The following is a 22,814-nucleotide window of genomic DNA, read 5'->3' on the forward strand; positions in this document are numbered from 1 at the left end:
TTGAAAGGAGTTTTCAATGATATTGTGATAGAGATCATAATATATCTCACTACCAGTCAGAGTAGAACCTATGGAGTCACACACACTAGATGTAATGACCGATCCGATGGTTGAATCATGATTAGGAATCACTAGTAATCAATTCGATTGATATTCAGTTGAAGAAGGAACAAAGGGAATTAATTAATTGGACTTAAACACAAATCCTACTTTGAGTAGGATTCATAGAGTCCTAATTGGATTAGGACTAGAAATCCTACTTGGACTGGGATTCCTACTTGGACTGAAAATCCTATTTGGAGTAGGACTAGGAGTCCTACTTGGAGTAGGATTCATAGAATCCTAATTGGATTAGGACAGGAATCCTACTTGGACTGGAATTCCTACTTGGACTGGGAATCCTATTAGGAGTAGGACTAGAATTCCTACTTGGAGTAGGATTCCTATAATCCTAATTAGATTAGGAGTTTTGAATTAAATTTGGATTCCTACTTGGAGTAGGATTCCTAGAGTCCTAATCGGATTAGGACTTCAAATTCAAATTAGAGTCCTAATTGGATTAGGACTAGAATTAAACAAATCCTAATTGGATTAGGATTTCTTAAGTCCTAATTAATTATTAATCCAATGAATCAAGATGGCTCCTAATTAGATTAGGATTGAAGAGTTCAATTGAGTCATGGTTCATTCAAGTTCTAATTGGATTAGGACTAGCATAGATTGAACCCAATTGATTCATGATTTGGACTAAACCAAATAGGAGCCCTAGATGCTATTTAAGAGGAGGCTTGGGGGCTGACCTAATTCATATGAGAAGCTCTCCCCTTGTGGCCGTACGCCCCCTTTCTCCTCTCCTCTTGGATCAGCCGCAAGCAAGAAGGAAAAAGATCCATGGTGGTCTCCTTCTTCCTCCTCCGTTTGGGATTCAACGCAAGGAAAGAAAAGGCTGCATCTAGCTTTTTGGATCTTCTTCCTTGATCCTTTCATCTTCTTCCTCCTCCCTCTAGCATTCAAGGGTTGATTGAAAGGGAGGTGATCAGCCATCAAAGTAATCTCTGCAAGGGAGCTAGCACCCCGGGGAGATTGGAGCACTTGGATTGGTCCTCTGCTTCGTGTGGATACCCGTGAGGCCGGGCACTTGAACGGCTTCAAGTGAACCCTCATCCAAAACCACGATCATCAGTTTGCGGTGATCATCTACCCGCACAAGGTGAAGATCGGATCTTCTAATGTTTTAAAAAGTTTTTAATCCTTATCTATCTACGAACGGTTTTTGAACAACGTTCATGCGATGAACGGTTGATCCCGCGCATGCCTCTTCCGCTGCATCTGAAAATTTTGAAATTTCAGCGGCATGATCGGGGTTTTCTAACACCAGGAGGGGTCCATTGTGAAACTAAACCATTCTCCTTGAGATAAACATGGAACTCTCTATTAAGATGTTCACCTCCTCGATCCGATCGAAGAATTTTAATGAGTTTTTCTGTCTGTTTTTCTACTTCATATCTGAACTATTTGAACTTTTCAAACGATTCAGATTTGTATCTCACACACATATCCATACCATGAGTAATCATCGGTAAATGAAGTAAAAATTACAATCCCTAACCTGCACATTGAATGGGCCACACACATAAGTGTGTACTAGGGTAAGTATTTCAGTGGACCTCCCCTGTATCCTACAAAGGATAATTTGGCCATCTTTCCTTGAAGACAGGATTCACAAATCGGATATGACTCGGAAGTCAATGAGCTTAGAAGCCCATATTTCTTCAATTTATTTATTTTGTCTTCTCCTATATGACCAAGCCTGAGGTACCACAAATACTTTAGATTTATCTCATCTCTAGATCCTTTTGGATCCTATGGTACTCACTGTTTGCTCAGATACATTCACAGGTACATCCAAATGTAAGTGATAGAGATGGTCAATCATAAAACCATATGTATCCAATTTATTTCTCAAACAAATTGAACAACAGTCTTATAAAAATCTTTCTGTGCTAAACAAGATACAGAAATCAAATTTCTGCTACCAACAGGTAACAGTCCCTAAGTATCCTTTTAATAATGAGCATATCTGACATACCTTCTAAAGGTCTGTCATCCTTTTTGCTCTTTATGCTTTTCATGTATGTAGGATAGTTCCTCTTCCAATGGCCGTCTTATGATGCAATGGAAACACTTCTTCTTGCAATCGGTCTTTTTCTTGGAACTTCCTTACTTGGCCTTTTCTCGGTCTTCTACTTCTTCACAGGCTTCTTCTTCTTCTTCCAGGTAGACTTTCTCTTGGAAGTAGAAGCCAACTCGACAGCGAGAACTATGCCCCTTGAACTCTTCAAGGTCCCTAAGGTAGTTACCAATTTATTTAACAATTCTATTTTGGTGCATACAATCTTGTTCATATGGTAATTTACTATAAACTGTTCATATGAAGCTAGAAGGGATTGCGGGATCAAATCCGTTTGCAATTCCTTGTGCATGGTCATGCCGAGCTTCTCAAGCTTTTCTAAATCCTTTATCATGGTCAAACCATGATCATGGACAAACTGCCCATCACACATCTTGGCCTTGAAGAGCCTTTTTGGCATTTCAAACCGTGCTGTGCAACTCTGATCACCATACAACTCTTGTAGGTGATATAATATGTCCCTGACAATCTTCACGTTCTCATGCTGGCATTGTAGTTTATTGGATATGAATGCCAATATATAGCACCTAACTTCATTGTCATCGTCCATCCACTTAGCATGCGTCTTACGCTGATCAGTGATCGGAAGGACTGGTAACATGGGGTTTTCATGGTCTAGCACATACTCTAATTTCTCACAATTCAAAACTATTTTGAAATTTGCTGAGCCAGTCTTTATAATTGGGTTTGGTCAAACGGTTGTTCTATAAGATATGAGTTAAGAGTCTAAAAGCTGACTTTATTATCCTCAGAGAGTAAAGATTCTAGTTAGAATTTTATACTTGAACTCTATTTGTTTTAGGGCCTTTTAAAACAAACACCTCCCACTATTTCCTCGAATCTCTTACACTACTCTGGTAGAGAAACGGAAACCTGCGACTCTAGGTTTCAAGTGGGATGCTACGGTCCCACCAATTTACATGCCACCTCACCTAACAGTTATTGGTGACATATAAACGATGAGTGTACAACTCTTGTACAATGCTTCTCAAGCAAGTTGTAGCGCTATCAGGTCTCTAAGTAATGAAGACCTCACCTAACAGTTATTGGCCCCATTCCTTAGTTAAGTCGGACCCACCGTATAACCGCAGAAGCAAAGCCGTCATTGGGTCCCTCACCTAACAGTTATTGGGCCCAACCCTATCTTTACCCCTACAACATCTCATGCCTAATAGAGAGGTCCAGTCCCCCGATGCAACTTGCCCACTGTATCCAGCCGAGACAAATCAACGCCGGAAAGATCTTAGCAGCTCTACTACGGTGGAAGACCTATGGACTTAATATTTTTCGAGGAGATTTAATTTTGGTCTCTTTCATTTAATTATCTACATCTCATGCAAATAATTATCTAACCTCTATGCATAAACATAAACATAAACATCCAGGCATATAACAAAAATTAAACTGGTGATGATCATGGATCCAGGATGGGGTCATAGTACAAGCACATGCATGTCAATTGGTTAGATCGTCTTCAACTCTTGATTCGATCTTGAGCACCCTAGGTCCAATTGCGATCAACTCCTTGATCCATCTTCAATCTACCCTTGATCTCGATCCGCGCAAGGCGTGCTTGTAGAGGCATGCATCGATCAACCATTGACGTGCAAACACATCACAGATTACATCACAGATAAACTTTAAAAATAAAAGAATAATTACAACATTTTTTCATGAGACACGCAGGTCTCTAATACATCAATTTAAGATGCACGCAGGCATCTAAAAAATCTGAATTACATGCCATCACATAACATCACAGAACATTGCAGAATATTTCAGCACATGTATAAGGGTACGTCCATGATCATCACCATGCGCATCACATGCATTAAATATAATTTACAGATCTGAATATTTAACTGATTATATCATCTTATGAGTTGCTGATCATGCAAGATATGATTCTAAATATTTGTAATTATATTATCAAAATATTAGAATCATTAATCCAAGCATTGAAAATTAGCATGCAGAAAAATCAGCAAGCTGAAATTCTGCATGCATAAAAATCAGCAGGCATAATCCTTTAAATTTCAGATCTAATATGCCCTTTAATAATTAATCCTAACCTTAATCTACGAAGCCTAGGCTCTGATACCACTGTTGGAATCCCTCGCACGCCGCAAAAAATTCTAGAAAAATTCTGCGCGCAGCGGAAGACATGCGCGAGATTCAGTTCATCGCATGAACTTATTTTAAAACCGATGTTCGTAGTACATTAGGATTAAAACTTTTTCATACAATTAGGAAGATTAGATCTTCACCTTGTGCGGGTAGATGATCACCGCAAATCTGATGATCGTGGATTTGTTGAAGGTTCGCTTAAAGCCGCACATGCGTCCGGCCTCTACGGGTATCCACACGAGGCAGAGGACCAATCCAAACTCTCAAATCTCCCTGGGGTGCTAGCTCTCTTGCAGAGATATATTTTGATGGTTGAAATCCTCTCTTGATTTATCAACTCTTTGATAGATCTCAAGAGAAAAAAGAAGGACTTGAAATGGAGGAAGAAGATCCCATCTTGCTGCCTCCTTTTCTCTTATTCTTGTGGATGGAAGAAGGGTGAAGAGAGAAAGCCACACGCCACCCTATTTTTCTTTGATGCTCATGGCTGAAAACCCAAGAGGAAGGAGGCCTTCCCATGGCACAAAATCCAAGAGGGAGGAGGCACTCTCACGGCACAAAAGCAAGAGAGAGGGGAGGAGCTCTCACGGCACAAAAAACAGAGAGAGGAGGAGGAGCTCTCACGGCAGGAAAAAAAAATCAATGATGTGGGCCGCCCCTTTTTTTTGTTTGTTTGCGGCTGAATTCATCATGGGAGAGGGGGGCTGCCATATCCTTTTTTTTTTTTAGATGAGAAGAGGGGGCCACATGCTCCCCTTTTTTTTTTTGTTTGAACCCTAGGCATGAGCTCCTACAAATTAGGAGCTCACGTCTATCTTTTGGCAGGAGGAGGGGCGTACATCTTTTGGCAAGAGGAGGGGCGTACGCCCCTCCCTCTAATCCTCTCATGTCCCATGCCCAAGCCTCATCTCATGAGGTGCGTGGGCCCCACTTTCAGCCTCTTTTTAATCCCCTCACAATTGAGGTCTAATCTAATTAGATCTCAATCAATTTATGAATCAATTAGGACTTATCCATATGAGTCCTAATCCAATTATGACCCAATTGAATCTTGACTCAATTAAACTCTTCAATTCTAATCCAATTAGGAGTTATCTTAATTTATTAGATCAAAATTAATTAAGACTTTAGGAATCCTAATCCAATTAGGACTTATTTAATTTTAGTCCTAATCCAATTAGGACTCTAGGTATCCTACTCCAAGTAGGACTTTAATTAAATTTGAAGTTATAATCTAATTAGGACTCTAGGAGTCCTACTCCAAGTAGGACTCTTATTTAATAAGTTCAAGCCCAATTAATTAAGTCCAATTGATTCAATTAAATTGCAATTCAATTGCAATTACTCCTTCTTCAACTCACTAACTCTTAGTGGGTTAATTAATTATCAATCAAATTGATAATCATGAACTATTGTGATTCCAAATCACAACTCAACCATCGGATCGGTCAATACCTCTATTGTGTGTGACCCCATAGGTTCTATTCTGTCTGGTAGTGAGATATATTGTGATCCCTATCATGATATCATTGAAACTCCTTCTTATGGGTTGGAACAATTCCAACTCTTCTCATTTGGGTTCACTGATCACCAAGTGAATGCCTCTGAGTCTCACAATTTACCAGTGATACCTAGCAGCATGTAGTAGCAACCCAGCAGAATGGAATGATGAACCTCTAGGTGCAGTTATCATATGATACAGTCCTTCTATCGTGGATCCCTACAGGACGGAGGTCATGGATAACTCGTCAAATCCCATCATCTGTCATATGTCAAGATTTATTCGACTTAAGTTCGTGAGTGGAAAACTTCTTTTCCACTGTACATACTACCCCGGCCGAGAATTTACGAACTCAGTCTCATAAATCACATAGGATATCTCCTAATCTATCAAGATCGATAGATTCCATCTAGATGCACCCCTACTCCTACAGTGAACCTACTGTAGCCAATCTGCACCACAAGAACCCAAATGGCTAGGGCCCATGTTTATGTGCTCGTTAAACTACAGCAATCTCACCGTGAATAACTGAGGCATCGCAGGTCAAAGGACCAGTTATACAATTGCAGCATCAAGTAAGTCACTGACGAGTGGATAGACATCCAAGTGACTACTTGCTTTGGTCACGCTCAGTACCCTTATTCTCTAACAAGCACTTGCACGATTGCTCCAGTGTCCCTACACTGTGGACTCAAGACTCGTCCATCAAAGAAAGCAATATGTGCACTAATCTCAACGGATCAATCACCGTCCTCGTGATGATCCATTGATCAGATGCAATTCAGGAATTAATCATCAATGACACATGCCTCAAATTCTCAACTCTTGAGAATATGCGTCATCATCTTATTAATTTCTTGGATGATTCATGGACACATAAGAACATGAATGAAAAGAATGCCCAACTTAATAGATTCATAATTAGGTCAAGTACAAATTTATGTCCCAGAATAAAATAATGCGTTAGCCAAATTGGCTTCTAGGGCATACTTCTAACACTGGGAGACTGAGCCGGAGGAGGCCCCTTCTACTGAGCGCGCTGCTTCTGTCGAGCGCGCCATTTCTGCTGAGGCTGCGGGGGAGGTACTGGCTCGTGCTTGCTCGACCTCGGGCCCTTCTAGGGCCCGAATGGTCATCTGCCTGCGACACTCAGGACCCGAGGCGGGGAGCGGCCTAGTGGTCCCGAGCTCTTCTCGGGCTCCTTTGCCGGTTTCTTCGGGGCCGATGTCTCGAGCTCTTTGGGGTAGAAGATCGCCCCGAGAGAAAGCTCTATTGCCCCAAGTGGGCGATTTTCGAGGATAACTCCACACTTCACAATGGTGAAGTCGCTCAGCAGGTCATCCGCTGTGCATTGCCCCCAGCTGACCGTGCCGAACTCCACACCATTGGAGTCAGCGACTTTGTCAACTAGGCCTACTGTTCGGCCATCAGGATAAGTTTTTCCCTGCTCCTTCATTTTCATGCCCCGTCGGATTTTCAGTTTTGGTTGACCTTTGCTTGTCCTTGCTACAACACCTCCATGATATCGACATGTTCATTTCGGCGGCGGTCGACTACCAAACTCAAGCTCGAAGGAGCCAGAAGGGGGAGGAGGTCGCGATGAAAAAGCTTGCCGAGGGTGAGGCCAGGTGGAAAGAATCCACTGTGAAGGTGGAAGCCCTCGAATCCGAGCTTAGGCTTATGGCTGAGCGCTTTCAGGAGGAGGAGGCTTTGCACACCCTCATAAGGTTGACTCTTCGTGCGGCTGAGGCCTGCCTGGCTGATGCTCAACTCGAGCTTGCAGGTCTTAAGCACGAAGAGGGAGTCCTCCAGCTGAGGATTGAGCAGCTTGAGGCTCGGGAGAAGAGGGCGACGGAGCGAGCCGGAACGCGGTGCAAATTTTCCGTGAATCGGCCGAATTCTGGGACTTGATGGAGGAAGAGGCAGTTGACGGACTCATTCGTGGCTTTGAGGACTACCGATTCCAAGTATAGAAGCTCTACCCAAAGCTCGACCTCAGCGGTCTTCAGCCTCGCCTAGGGGATGCTGAGGACGACGGCGCACCTGGGGCTCCTGAGGATGATGGCATGCTTGACAGCGAGCCCAAGGGTCCTAAGGCCGAGACCGAGCACACCAACGCTAAAGCCAGGGCCGAGGCAGCTGAGCAAGTTGCCCAGGAAGTTCTTGAGTTTGCTCCTGAGGCCGTTCATGAAGCCGCTCCCGAGATCGCACCTGAGGCCGCTCCAAAAGTTGCACCGAGGCTGCCTCCAAAGTCGGCTCTGCGTCAGAGGCAGCCTGACTTTTTTCTTTTCTTCTGTTTGTATTTTGCTGGTGAGGTCGGCTACTGAAAGCAATGTATGGTTCACCCTCAACTTTTGTTCTTAGCCTTAAGGGCTTTTTGATCAATGAACACAATGTTTTCTTCAATTTTGCCGTGCTTCTAAATTTGTCTTGTGTTTGCTTTCTGAACCAAACCTTGTCTTTGATGGCTTGGATTTGGACCTCGCGCGTCATCGGTTCTCACAAGTGATTATGATGTTTTTGAGGAATTCTGCTAAGTCATCGCGCTCGGACCCTTTGAAGGATTTCGCTAAGTCTTTTAGCTCGGGCCTGGTCGTAGAGTGGGTCGAGGTTAGGTTGCTGTTCGGCCGCCGTAACTTGGGCGCTCTCTGAGTCATAGCTGAGTCTTCGTTAGATAGTCCTCGAGATTGGAGGAACCTTTAGCTTGCGGTTGGTTTGGTGGGGTATCTCGAACTTGGTTAGGACGTCTTTAGGTGGGGTCCATGGTTGTCACCTCGATTCATCTCGAACTTGGTCGAGGCATCCCGAGCTTGGTCGAGGCATTCCGAGCTTTTCCTTAGGGACTCGAATCATCTCAGGAACATCCTGGGTCCATAAATAGATTATTATTAGGAGAATCGTTGAACAATAAAATGGGGACTTTGAGGGGTGCCTTATTGGCTGTGTTTCTAGATATCGAAGACCTTGGGAGGGCTTCACTGGTAGTACATTCGGAGATTCTCGGAGTGCCAACTTCGGGGAATGGGAGTCCCATCAAGGGACTCCAACTTGTATGCTCCGGGCGGTTGGACCCGGGCAATTTGGTATGGCCTTCCCAGTTTGGGGCAAGTTTTTTTTGCTCGGTAGGTTGAGAAGCTTCGGCTTTCCTTAGGACGAGGTCTCCTTCTATGAAGAGTTTAACCTTCACCCTAGAATTGTAGTACTGTGTCGCATTTTTTTGATATCTTACCATGCAAATTCGAGCAGCTTCCCTTATTTCTTCAAGGAGATCCAGGTTATTTCTAAGTCGTGATGAGTTGGAAGTCGGGTCATAGTTCTCCACTCTCGCTGATGGAAGCCTGATCTCTAGAGGGATGACTGCTTCCGTTCCATAAGCTAAATTAAAGGGAGTTTCGCCAGTTGATATTCGGAATGTTGTTCTGTAGGCCCAGAAGACGTTATAGAGGTCTTCGACCCATTGTCCTTTGGATCGATCGAGTCTGGCATTGAGTCCCTAAAGGATGGTCCGATTCGTGACCTCCGTTTCTCCATTTGCTTGTGGATGAGCGACTGAGGTGAAGTGGTGGTCGATGCCGAGCTCAGAGCAGAACTTTCTGAAGCGGGCATTATCGAACTGATGGCCGTTGTCGGATATGAGAACACGGGGGAGTCCAAATTTGCAGATTATTGATTCCAAACGAAATCTCGCATTTTTGGCTCAAAGATTTGGGGCACCGGCTCAGCTTCGACCCACTTGGTAAAGTTGTCGATGGAGACGATGAGGAACTTTCTCTGTCCCGTAGCTTGGAAAAATGACCTTAGGATGTCGATCCCCCACTAGGCAAATGGCCAGGGGGCACTGATCGCGGTTAGCGGAACTGAGGATCGGCGCTGAATGTTGGCGTTTCGCTGACACCGGTCGCACCTTTGGACAAAGTCCATAGCGTCTTTCTGAAGTTTAGGCCAGTAGTTTTCCTGTCGTAGGATCTTGTAGGCCTGTGCCCGACCTCCTAGGTGATTCCCACAGATCTCTTCGTGGACTTCTCGCATAGCATAATTCACTTCCGAAGGGTGGAGGCACCTAAGGAGGGGAGAGGTGAAGGACCTGCAATTGAGCTTGCCTTCGTACAAGAGGTATCGAGAGGCCTGACGTTTGATTCGGCGGGCCTCGAGCTCATCATCGGGAAGGATTTCATTATGCAGATAGTTGATGAACGCATCCATCCAGCTTGGTTCAGTTTCGATGGAGAGTACTGGCTCGGGCTCCTCAATGCTTGGTATTTTAAGGTATTCGAGGGTTGTGGTTTTTGGGAGCTCGCTTGTGCAGGATGTCACCAACTTCGATAGCAAGTCGGCTCTTGCGTTCTCCGCTCTAGAAATGTGCTAGATATCGAAGGCGCTTAGCGTGGAGGTAATGTCTCGCACCTTCTAGAGGTATTTTTGCATCGACGGCTCCCTTGCCTCAAAGTCTCCCATGATCTGGCTTACGACCAGTTGGAAGTCGCTGAGGATCCTCAGCTTTTTGACCTTGAGCTTCTTTGCCAACTTCAGCCTGGCGACGAGCGCCTCGTATTCTGCTTCGTTGTTCGAGGCAGAAAATTCGAAGCGTAGGGCCTATTCTGCGATCACCCCAACTAGGCTGGTGAGAATGAGGCCAGCACCACTACCTCCCAAGATCGATGAACCGTCGACGTGTAGGACCCATGGTTGCTCTAGGGCGTCCCCTTTTGGTGTGAGTTCGGCCTCGGGGTCATCCGGCAAGGTGCATTTTGCTACGAAGTCGGCGAGCACTTGCATTTTAATCGCTGGTCTCAGACGGTACTCGAGGTCAAATTCTCCGAGCTCGACCGCCCGCCTCGCGATTCTCCTTGCCCGATCCGACCGCTGCAGGACCTGCTTTATGGGTTGATCAGTCAATATGGCCACAGTATGGGCCTAAAAGTAGGGTTGGAGTCTTCGGGCTGAGATGAGCAGTGCATAAACCATTTTTTTCAGTTTCAAGTATCGGGTCTCGGCGTCTCTTAGAATTCGGTTAGTGTAGTATATCGATTTCTGGGACTTGTTGTCTTCTCGAACTAGGACCGAGCTTACTGCTACCTGGGAGACGACCAAGTACAGGTAGAGGAGCTTGCCCTGCTGAAGTTTTGTGAGCAATGGAAGGGAGTCAAGGTGGCGTCTGAGCTCTTTGAAAGCTTGTTGGCATTCTTCGGTCCACGCGAAGTTCTTCGGCCGCTTGAAGATCTTGAAGAATGGAAAGCACCGTTCCGCTGACTTGGAGACAAACCTTCCTGGGGTTGCAACCCACCCATCGAGCTGTTGCACTTCTTTGACTGTCCTCGGAGGTGTCATCTCCTACAATGCTCGAATCTTTTCAGGGTTGGCTTCAATTTCGCATTGGGTTACCACGAACCTGAGGAACTTGCCCGATGTAACTCTGAAGGTGCACTTCGTGAGGTTGAGCTTCATCCGATACTTCCGAAGGATCGAAAACACTTTGTCGAGGTCGGTTATATGACATTCGGCCGTCTGGCTTTTTACCAGCATATCATCCACGTAGACCTCCATATTCCATCCTATCTGGTTTTTGAAGACCTTGTTGACCAACCTCTGGTAGGTAGCTCCAGCATTTTTCAACCCGAAAGGCATTACCTTGTAGCAGTAGAGGCCCTTGTTGGTGATGAACGCCGTCTTCTCCTCATCCTCGGGTGCCATCCGGATCTGATTGTATCCCGAGAAGGCGTCCATGAAGGTCAGCTGCTGGTGTACCGAGGTGGAATCGACGAGCTGGTTGATCCTAGGGAGGAAAAAACTGTCCTTTGGACAGGTTTTGTTTAGGTCCGTGTAGTCCACGCACATGCGCCACTTTTTATTACCTTTCTTTACGAGGACTACATTAGCGAGCCAATCTGGGTAGGAGACTTCTCGGATGAAGCCGGCCTCGAGGAGTTTGTCGACTTCCTCGGCCGCTGCTTGCTGTCGTTCGGGTGCGAAGCTTCGTTTCTTCTGCCTCACGGGCTTGTAGGTTGGTTTTACCTGAAGTTGGTGGACCATGACCTCAGGATCTATTTCCGGCATATCAGCGGGCGATCTGGCGAAGATGTCCGTGTTGGATTGGAGGAACTCGATCAGGCGATCCTGTTCATGAGGTTTCAGACCAGCGCCGATCTGTACGGTCTGCTCCAGATAGTCTTTTTTCAAGGGGATTTGAATGAGGAGCTCGCCTGGTTTTGCTCGTTCCCTCCTAGGCTCATCTCGTACTTTCAAGATTTCGATCAGTAATGCCTGGTTCGAGACTTGGGCTGACACGTCAATTGAGTGTCTTGCTTGGCTTAGTGTCTTGATTGGTTGCTTTGCTCTGAGGATCGCCATGTAACATTGTTTGGCTGCCACCTGATCCCCTCGAATTTCGCCGATTCTTTGCTTGGTGGGGAACCGTATGAGCAGATGGTAGGTCGAGACTACGGCTTGGAGGGCATTGAGTCCTAGTCGACCAAGAATGGCGTTGTAAATCGAAGGCAGGCGGACCACAAGTAGGTCCGTCCTTACAGTGCTTTCTCGAGGAGCGAGTGATAAGTGTGAAATAATGCATCAATTAATATCTTACTCATAACACTTATCATTGTTTTTATGCACATATTTTAAATTTAAACATGAGAAAATGTGTTTTCCTTCAGCATTTTATTTTAAATAAATTATTCAAGTTTGATTAATTTTCTTTATTGGTCGAGTCTAATGTATGCAGGTCGAGTCAAATTCATTTGGGATGATCCCTGAACCCAAATCGCATGCACCTTGCGAATTAAATCCTCTCAGATTTTCGATTCAACCGTTCGTCCCAACTTTACTATTTCTTTCACATTCAATTGAGCTTGACCTTTCGTTCATGTCATTACATCCTTCCATGTGCAATCTTGTGACCAACAAATAGAGCCCGTCCAAAGAACAGAGCCGTGTCTTTCCTCATCCGAGTCAAGCCAGTTTTCTTCCGGATTAATCCCATGAATCAAATCCCCTCATCCACGTTTGATCCCAGCCGAACACATCCACATCTCAGCGTCATCATAGAAGCTCGCGTTCTGTTTCTCCGCGACCTCCTCCACGTCATTCTTTTTTTTCTCCCCCGCATGACCCCAGCAACACCATCTTCCTCCACGTCTCTCTACCAAACATCCCAGCCATCCCAAGATAGAGCCGAATCCAACATCTTTCTGGATTATCTCCGTTGTCCCAGATCCTCTTCTTCCGCAATGAGATCCAGCGCCTCCCAGCCGAGATCTTCTCGGCTTCAAAGATTGTATTCCATCTCCCAGCCAAATCCTCTCCTCTGCATATCTTCCCATCATCCTTATCCCTTCCCGCATCCACGGATAACAGCTTCAAACGTATCCTCTGTTTTATCGGAACCGAACCATCCCAAGCTTCATCCCGAAGTCCCTGCATCCCGATTCTTCCGGCACCTCATCTAAGCCGTGAACAGCACCCCAACATCTTCCGGATGAGCATTCCATCTTCTTCTGACTTCTTCTCATCCACAGATCCGAACCAAATGCATAACAGAAGCACCCTTATCCCAAGGAACAGACCCGTATGAGATCTTCTCCCCTGTTTCACGCATGACCAGCCATTCCCAAGCTTCACGGAAGCTTCATCTAAACTGTCAACCGAATCCAAGTTTTTCTCCTGTTTCGGAATCAAGTCCCAATATCCCACGGAACAGCTCCTCCCGCGATGTTTGCCAAACAAACTTCTATCTTTATCCAACACCCAAGCTGCCGAATCCCATGGAACATCTCCCCTGTTCCCAACTGAATCGAGTTCATCCTCCCGTGATCCACTCATCTCCCAGCTGCATCCATTTGATTCCAGCTCCATCCTTGCGAGTTTCACGAAATCCAAACTTCCTGTGATTCCCTGCTTCCGGATTCCTCCCATCCGCGTGTCTTCCCTCTTCCGAACCAAACCATCTCTCAGCCAATCCCGTTCGCAAATCAAGCATTCCATCCGCGTGTCTTCTCTCCCGTCCGCGATTCAAGGATGATCTCCCAGCCATTTCCTTCTTTCCGTGAGCCAATCCATATCTTTTCCAACTCATCCCGTTGAGATCTTCTTCAGCCCGGATTAGCTCCAATTCCAGCGGTCTGCAAGGTGTCCACGAATCCCAACTTCCTCCCATTCGCGAAGACTTCATCAGCTACGGATATTCCGCATCCCAGCCCGATTCTCAAGCCTCCCAGCGTACGGACTAACAGCAATATCTTTCGAGCTTAAGCATCCATTCACCGTCCACATGGATCCAACCTTCATCTCCTCCATGCGTCTCTCGTTCACGGTTTGATTCCAACCTCCAGAATCCCAGCAGCTTTGATTCGAAGTTATCCTCTGCTTGAAATCAGGGATGGAGCAGTGAGGAAGAGTGGCTATAAAAGGCCATCAGCCTTTGGCACCAGGGGGCATCGAAGGTTCAACAAACTTCTTCCATCCAGTGCTTCCACTATCATCATGCCATCTTCTTCTCCTTTCTCACACTGAGTTCCCACGGTAGCCAGAGGTAGGGATGATCCGAGATCCTCCGAGATCCTGAGAAGTTTCCACCGAAGCCAGAGAGGGGAGAATACAACGGGAGAAAGGAGGCTGCAGTGATGGATGTCCTCTGTTTTGCCGTTGCCACTTGTATCTGCCACTGCATGGAAGCTTAAATTCCCAACTAGGGCTGGATGAAGCCCTAACAAAGGCGACAACGGTTCTTGTATTTTTATTTTGTTTTTGGAATTGTATGAACTCAATTGATCTTATTGAATATCCTTTTACCTCATACTTAGGGTCTGTGATTTTAAATATGACGTTTATACAACTGTTCTTCATGATCACTAAGTTAATAGAAGATAATCCATGCTAAAGAAAGATGCAGTGTCCTGCCACCTTATTTTAGGGTAGACATTTCATACCTACTGAAGATGGGTTTTCTTAAAATTACTTTAGTGAAATTTTATTCAAATGCTTATTAGGCTTGTAGCCAATTTGCATAATAACCCAAGAATAAATTAAAAATACAATTAACCCTTGTTTCGATGTTAGTGGTGAATTTCTTGCCCTAGGTTTTCTTAAACTGATATCCTTTTAATTGCATTTTGCTTTATTAAATTTCTTAGTTTAGTTTTTCTTCACAAATTCTCCTTTTTAAATATTTTTTTTAAGAAAACAACTATATCCCAATCCCTGTGGATCGATACCCGTAATCATTATCCTACCAGATACGTGCTATTGCGTGGTCTTTAAAGTTGACTATCAGCGAGCCCGGCTGTGATAGGCAAGTTAATCACGCCCTCGACTGGGACCGAATCCCCAGTGAACCCGACCAGCGGGGCATCCATTCTTCGGAGTTGTTCTTCTGTTACTCCCATCTTTTGGGAAGCGTTATAATATAAAATATTTGCCGAGCTTCCATTATCAACTAAAATTCGTTTTACATCAAATTTATTTACGACCATAGAAATGACCACAGCGTCATCATGAGCAGTCTCAACCCTTTTTAGGTCCTCGTCCGAGAACGAGATAGCTTCAGCGGTGCGTTGACGCTTCGGAGGGACGTTTTCCTTGGTCAATTCTTCAGTTAAGCTCCTTTCGGTCGGGCCTCTCCCTATGATGTTGATAGTTCCAGCGATCAACCTGTTGTCGTTTTGACCTTTGGGTAGTGCAGCATTCTCTGCTGGTCTTCCTTCGTTATGCTGGTTCCGCACGAACCAGTTGAGCACCCCGCGGTGGATGAGCACTTCGATCTCGTCCCGAAGTCGAAAGCACTCTTCGGTGTCGTGACCATGGTTTCGGTGGAAGCGACAGTACTTCCTGAAACGCTGCCGAGCTTCTGAGTCCTGCATCGGCGGTGGCGGTTGGAAATAGCCTTTGGCCTTCTATTTTCATGAGAATCTCGGACCGAGTAGCAATAAGGGGGGTGTAGTTCCCGTACCTCCTTAAGGGAGTTCTTTGCCGAGGCGGTGACCTTGGTCGGGGCCGCGGTCTCGGGCGAGGGGGATTCCTCAGCCAAGGCATGTTTTTCTCGCGGCGGGGCGACCGGCTCCTCGGGCGACCGTGCTCCTTGTGGCATCTCTTCTGCCCCTTTGCGGATTTTTCGGTGGTATCGCATTGAGAAGCCATGGTTTCCTCGGCCTTTGCATATTTCCGAGCTCAGGCCAGCATTTCCGTGAAGTCGGTGGAGAAATTCTTCTCGAGGAAGAAGAGAAACCTGTAGGACCGGGCTTCCATTTTCAGCGCAGACATGGCGATCGACTGATCGAGCTCGCGGACCTCCCAGATTGCGACATTTGAAGCGGTGAATATAATCCTTGAGGGATTCTCCCTCCTTTTGTTTGATGTCGAGGAGAGAATTTGATGTTCGTCGTTGGCATCGACTGATGGTAAAATTGGAAGATTGCTACGGTGGTCTGCTCCGGTATTGACTGACCCGGGGTCGATTTGGCTTCGAAAGGCTCCGGTTTTTTGCCCTGGTTCTTTCCTAGTGGTTCTCTCTGGGGGAATGATCGGGTTGAACCCTGGTGACAGTGCCGTTCTCCGTTGTTGACCCTCGAAGAGTCATGGGGATTCTGGCCCTGGGACACAGGTCCATTTGGGAGAAGCGCCGCTGGACATGAATCCGTGGAGGGGGCGCAGGATGACCCTCCATGCGTTGCAGGCCTTGAACTGCTGCTGCTAGGGCCTGGACTTGTCGCACCAGTGTGTCGAATTGCTCTGGCTGTATCGGAGGAACTTAATCTGCCGGGGGCCCTGGTGGCGGGTTCTGGACCGAGTGGCCAGGACTTGGCACACGATGCTAGGAGGCATTAGAGTCTCCTCTGCTCCTCAATCTTATGATCATGACTCGGCCCTTCCTCTAGCGCTAATTGTTGCCGGAAATTGAACCCGGGGATGCTCACGAGCTGAGGGGGAGTAGCTCCGGCTGATGATGCGGCGGCGGACGGCTGTCTCCGGTGGACTTGCAAAAAGCTTATGGCCGGGGGTTCCAGCGCAGGCCCTCTGATACTTAAGTTAGAGAGGGACTTTTTGTGGAGAGAAGTAATGAAGAGGAGTAATGGAGAGAAATAAAGCATGGATGTGTTTTTTTGCCCGGGGCGGAAGATGAGTTCCCTTGCTTAGAGCTCTCCCCTCTTTTTATAGGAGGGAGGTAGCGGTTACCTGTAATCGGGCGTGATCATGCGGATTGATGAGTTATCATAAACGGCCCGAGATTCTGGGCTAGCTGGTAATTTGTTGAGATCACGGGCATTCAAATGTTTGAAGGCTGCTAAGGCAGAGATCGCGGGATTTGATCCCGAAGATGGAGGGCTTAATTTTCGGTGTAGGGGGGGAGGTCTACTTCTCCCTTTGACTGGGTCTTTCTCGGCCGTGAGGCCGACCAGGCTCTATTCTCTCGAGATCGAAGTCGTGAGCCTTGCGGCCGTTGGTGCTGAGACCGGACGCTCCGAGGTGGCGTGCTATGGTCGGGCGCTCCGAGGTCGGGCGCTCCGAGGTCGGGCGCCCCAAGGTCGGGACCGCCGAGAGCGTGTTCACTGTTGTTACCTTTTCCGTCGAGTGCCGGCAGTTTGTCCTCTGAGTGATCCATTTTTCTCCTAACACTATCTATTATTGTCAGTTCAAGTGGAGCAAATTGAAGCTCTATTCTCTCTCTAGTGCTAGAGGAAGAAGCGACAAAGTATGATTTTATGGTCTAATCCAACAAGTACTACAAATTATGTATTAAGTTTTATGAGATGCATGATGGATTAAGTCTTTGCTCTTATTATCCATGAGTGCATGGATGGCCGATCTCACATATTGCACAACCTAGGATGATGGCACTTTGGGCCATCAAATAGAATGTTGATAGTTGGACGTACTTAACCTGGCTTTTCTCTCTCTCTCTCTCTCTCTCTCTCTCTCTCTCTCTCAAAAATGAAAAAGAAAAAGAAAAGGAGGGAAATTGGTCCTCATTCTGAGTTTGATTAATTAAAATCGGGTTGACATCTACCAGCCCACATAAGTTAAGTGCAATTTATTTTGCCAATCAGACCAACTTATCCATTTGTTGAGTGATCTGGTGGAGTAAGGTGTTCTCTTACGTTTTGTGCTCTGGAGAGATGCTGCGGAAGAACACGGTGGTCTTGGTAGGATCAACATTTCGGTCGACCCAACGTGCCCCATCTCAAATGCTTTATCGCTATCTATGTCCTCCACCAACGCTCCTCTCTGCTCGTAATAGTTCCATCTGCACCAATTTCACCAAATTATCCTCTCAACTTTTTTTCCGAATAATAACTGCATCCCCAGCACTCAAAAAGATTACATCATAATTCACTGAACAAAATGGAACAAGTAAATTTAGGAGCTTTATGCATGGGAAATGAACAGCGAACAAGACTCACGTCTGCATGATGCCATGGTGAGTCCGCCAGTGGCCGGTGTTGAAAACCATGACATCCGCCCACTGCCACAGCTTGGCTGATCCTGGAAGTTTGTCGAGCCTCAGCACCTTGGATCGGTCTTCCCTTTCCTTCAGTTCGACAAGGAACGGGCTCCAGTAAAACTCCACCGAGCAATCATTGTCCTCGCACAAAATTAAGTATTATTGCTTGAGCTATATATCCATGCCATTCTCAAAAATTAGCTGAAGCAAAAGAATATTCATAACATCAAACCCACACCTTCCTTAGCTTCCACCCTTCCTGAGGTCTGCATAACCTTGGCTTTCAGGTTCTAATAAGATGGAAACGTGTGCTTTTAGTTTGTTCAACTCGACTCGTAGATTGTTTCTTCTTACGCAACGTAAGGTTTATAAAAAAAATTCAATATTTGTTCTGTGTAATGTTCTGAAAGGCAAATAGCAACAGGGCATCTGATTTTTCGAGAAAACAGCATTAGTCACTGATTACACCTCGAGATGGCGTGATGCGTGGCCATGCATCGCAACGAAGCTACAGGCTGCTGATAATAAAATGGGAATCGAATATACTCTACTCCAAGTGATGATTTTATATTGGCATACATGTATGTGTGTATTTCTTTCTTCTACTTGGTTTAATTTTGTCAGGTGTCTACGAATTTTTCTAGGTCAAACATTTGGGAACCTCTTCCCAATTAGTCTTGGTGCGTCCACAGGGCAACAACCAATGTAGCGTCTATGCATGGATATATATCTTTCTCAAAATTATAAGAAGATATAAACACTAGGCCTTGCAAAACGTAAACAAGGGCAGTTGCCTTCTAACTACAACATTCACTTATTTTAATTTTTTTCCCTGTTTTTAAGGTTGGGTAGCCGTGAGATCGTAATATGCGAACCACTCTAACTTTAGGTGAGAAACTTGAACGTTGCCATGTGACACTCAAATTATCGGGGGAAAAAAATCTACTCATTTTTTTGATATTTTTGTCACCAACATGGCAGTTCGTTCCACTTTTTATTATCTTTGACAGTCAGACGGACATTTAAAACTTGTAAAGATAAAAAAAAGACAGAGAAAATATAGAAATGACAGGGTTTGCGTTTACCACGGCTCGGAAGACCTTGAAGCCGGAGCTGCGTGCTTTGATGAAGCCACGTGAGGGTCGCACCGAAGAGTAGAGCAGACAACCCAGCGACTCCCACTGATTCCTATTGAGAGAGTCTCCAATGATTGCCACTCGCTTCCCCCTCAGCCTCTCGAGCACGTAGGTCCCATTAAACCTTCCAAATTATGACACCCATGCAAGCAAAATGAACAAAAGCTTTAGAAGAAAGGAAAAGAAAACCTGCCCATTCTGTTCATGGTAACTACGTACGTACCCAAAGGGATGCAAAGGCTAAGCCGGGCAAATGGCCTCGGCTGAGGGTAGAGTAGAGTAAGATGAAGCCAAGGAAGCTAGAAAGGGTGCAGAGAAACCACATACGGTTCGCAACGTTGGCTGTGGGGAACTCCATGAGTCTACTCTCTCCCGTTGGTTGCAAAGGGATAAGGAGGTTATTTTCTTTGGGATGGTACTCTGAAGATGCCGCGCCGGCTGCAGGCGTATGGGGCTTGGAGTTGCCGTCGCCCGGACGACGTTGGTAAGCGGACTTCGTTCCATGACATTTGAATCATCTTTTAGAAAGGTGATCATGAAGGAAACTCAGCTGATGTGGTGTATTCTGATTGCTCCCTTTGGACTGGCACCCTCGAGTGTGCCCTTAAATGAGGCAGCGCGATTGGCCCCACGCGCTTGAGTGACTTTTCCGAGTGATTTTTTTTTTGAGGGTTGCCGAAGCATTGCTAAAGGTATTACGGTGAGCATTCCCATGGTCCGCGTTCGCCATTGGCGAGCGGAGTTCGATCGAGGAAAGAGTCCTGTTCAGTTGGCCTTTTGGTTGCCGACACTTGGGCATAGCTTGTGCTAATTCATAAAATGATTACCACAAAAAAAAGGGTAAAAAAATGAGTTAAAATGGAGACACGTACGTAATGTAAAGGCATGTTTTCTGGTGCACCTAAAAGTAGATCTAGATGCTATTTCATTGAGATTTGAGTTCAAATTAAGAGAGCCAAACTAATCCAGAAAATTTAAAATATTTGGTTTTGACTCGGGGGATCAAATTAAATTGCAGTTAAGTCAATCAAATTAATTCAGTAGGCAACTTAAATAGATTAAGTAGATGCTACAGATAAATACAAATTAAGAGCTAGTTTATTTAATAGACTTCTTTAGTAAGCAACTATCTATGGTTGCTTTTAGATATTATTGAAGCAAACTCATTTCCTATTGGCACAACTTAAAAACTTTAAAATCTCTCTTTTTAAGCCTTGCCTAAAATACCTTAGTTTTGGGAGACATGATGAATGTAAGAGAAAAAGGAGCGGTTGTGACAATATTTAGCTAATTAGATTTTTATGTATTACATATATAATAATTTATTTTCACCTTTTCTTAGTGCACTCTGCTTTAGCTCTACTAACCAAGATATTTTTATTAAGGCGTGACTTGGGGAACGGGCGGTCATCCCGAAGATCTGTTGGAAGATAGGGGATGGTTGGACTATTGATGTTTTGGAGGACAACTGGCTCTCTCATATGCTTCTCCGTGGCTGGCCCACTTTGATTGATGTTAATTGCTTGGAGGGGTGCAGGGTCAGTGACTTGCTTATCCCAGGCGAGATGGCATGGGATGAGGCCCTGGTACGGTAGGTTTTTAGGGAGCAGCTAGCAGAGTGGGTCTTATCATTGTCACTTTCTACGAAGGACAGCCGGGACAAGAGAGTATGGAGACCGACTGGTAGACAAGAGGTGAAGGTCCGAGACTTGGCCCAGATTGTCGAGAGGCCCTCAGTCCACCAGATTGAGACAGGCTGAACCTGGAGGCTCCGTGTCCACCCCCGAGTCACCTTATTCATTTGGAAGATGACCTGGGGTTGTCTGCCTACCAGGGGCTTGTTGGCCTGACGAGGAATGCACATATCGCCCGAGTGCCTGTTTTTCTCGGGGTTGGAGGAGTCCACCTTTTATGTTATCCTTAGGTGCCTGATAAGTGCTAAATAATGCATAAATTAACTTCTTACTCATAGCACTTGTCATTATTTTTATGCATATATTTGAAATTTAAACATAAGAAAATGCATTCCCTTCATCATTGTATTTTAATAAATTTTAAAAGTAATTCAAGTTTGATTGATTTTATTGGTCGAGTCCAATCTATGCAGGTCAAGTCTAATGTATGCAGGTTAAGTCTAATGTAAGCAGGTCGAGTCAAACTCATTTGGGATGACCTCTGAACCCGAATCGCAGACACCACATGAATTAGATCCTCTCACATCCCGATTTAGCTGTCCGTCCCAATTCTCCTGTTTCTTTTCCAACATTTTTCTGAGTTCACCCCATGTCCACGTCATCCTTTAAGTGCTTAAAGATCAAGGTTCCATGTCACTCTTCCCTCCCATGTCCAAAGAACAGAACAAAGTTCTCTCATCCACGTTTGATCCCAGCTTCATCCCTTCCGTATTCCAAGTCCCAGATCCCATCCTCTCCGGATTCTTCTCATTCGCGATGGCCTTCCTCCCAGCCTTGCATCCTTATCCTCTGCTTCAAAATAGAGTATCATCTTATCACGGCTCAAGCCAGCAAAGTCCCAGCTCCTCTTCCATCCGAATCCCCTGGATCGTGCATCCTCATCTTCTTCCGCTAGTTCCCAAGCTTATCCTCTCAGATCTCCCATCTACGGATAAGCTCTCATCCCAAACCGACCAACCTTCATCCCAACAGATCAATCATTCATCTCCAACTAAAAATCCTTCCTCCCAAACCAACCAATCTTCTTCCGTGATCTAACTCCATCCGCATTGAAGTCCCGCGTCCATCCTCTTCTTTCGTTAGTTTCTAGTTTTCCGTGACACAATCCACATCTTCCCCTGCTTCAGCCGCGGATTGGATCAAGCAGCTTCATGGGTCCGTGTGCATCCCGAGCTTCAAGGATTGGTGGATGAGTTCCCCTTCTTCCGGATCATCTCCCAGCCTATCAACGGATGAGTTCACGCATTATCTTCCTCAACTTCCCTTCATCCGCATGAAGCCAGCCATCCACAACCACTCCTCACATCTTGTTCACAAATCCCAGCAAATCCCATCTTCCCAGATTTCTTCCCAGCCGTGAACATCATCCGCAACAAATCCTCACACGATCAGCTTCCACCCGCGAAGGAGTTCTCCCAGTATTTCGGATTGACTTCAACGTCCATGGAATCTCCCAGCCATCCTGAGCGGTCCGTGTCATCATGCGAGCTTGTCTTCCATCACCCACGTCATTCCGGATGAACTCCATCTCCCTTTCGCGTCCAACGAACAGGGCTCTGTTTCGAAACAGGGCCAAGATCTTCCGCATGACCACGGGATAAACTCAAATCCCATCCTCTTCCGGCTTGATCCCATGGAATCTCCCAACGTCCAAGCTCATCCCCTCTCCGCCGTGAGCAACATTCCAGCATCCACTGCATCCAAAGCTGAAGCCAACTTCTTCAACGTGATC

Source organism: Phoenix dactylifera, unplaced genomic scaffold, assembly GCF_009389715.1.
Source record: "Phoenix dactylifera cultivar Barhee BC4 unplaced genomic scaffold, palm_55x_up_171113_PBpolish2nd_filt_p 000285F, whole genome shotgun sequence".
Taxonomy (NCBI): Eukaryota; Viridiplantae; Streptophyta; class Magnoliopsida; order Arecales; family Arecaceae; genus Phoenix; species Phoenix dactylifera.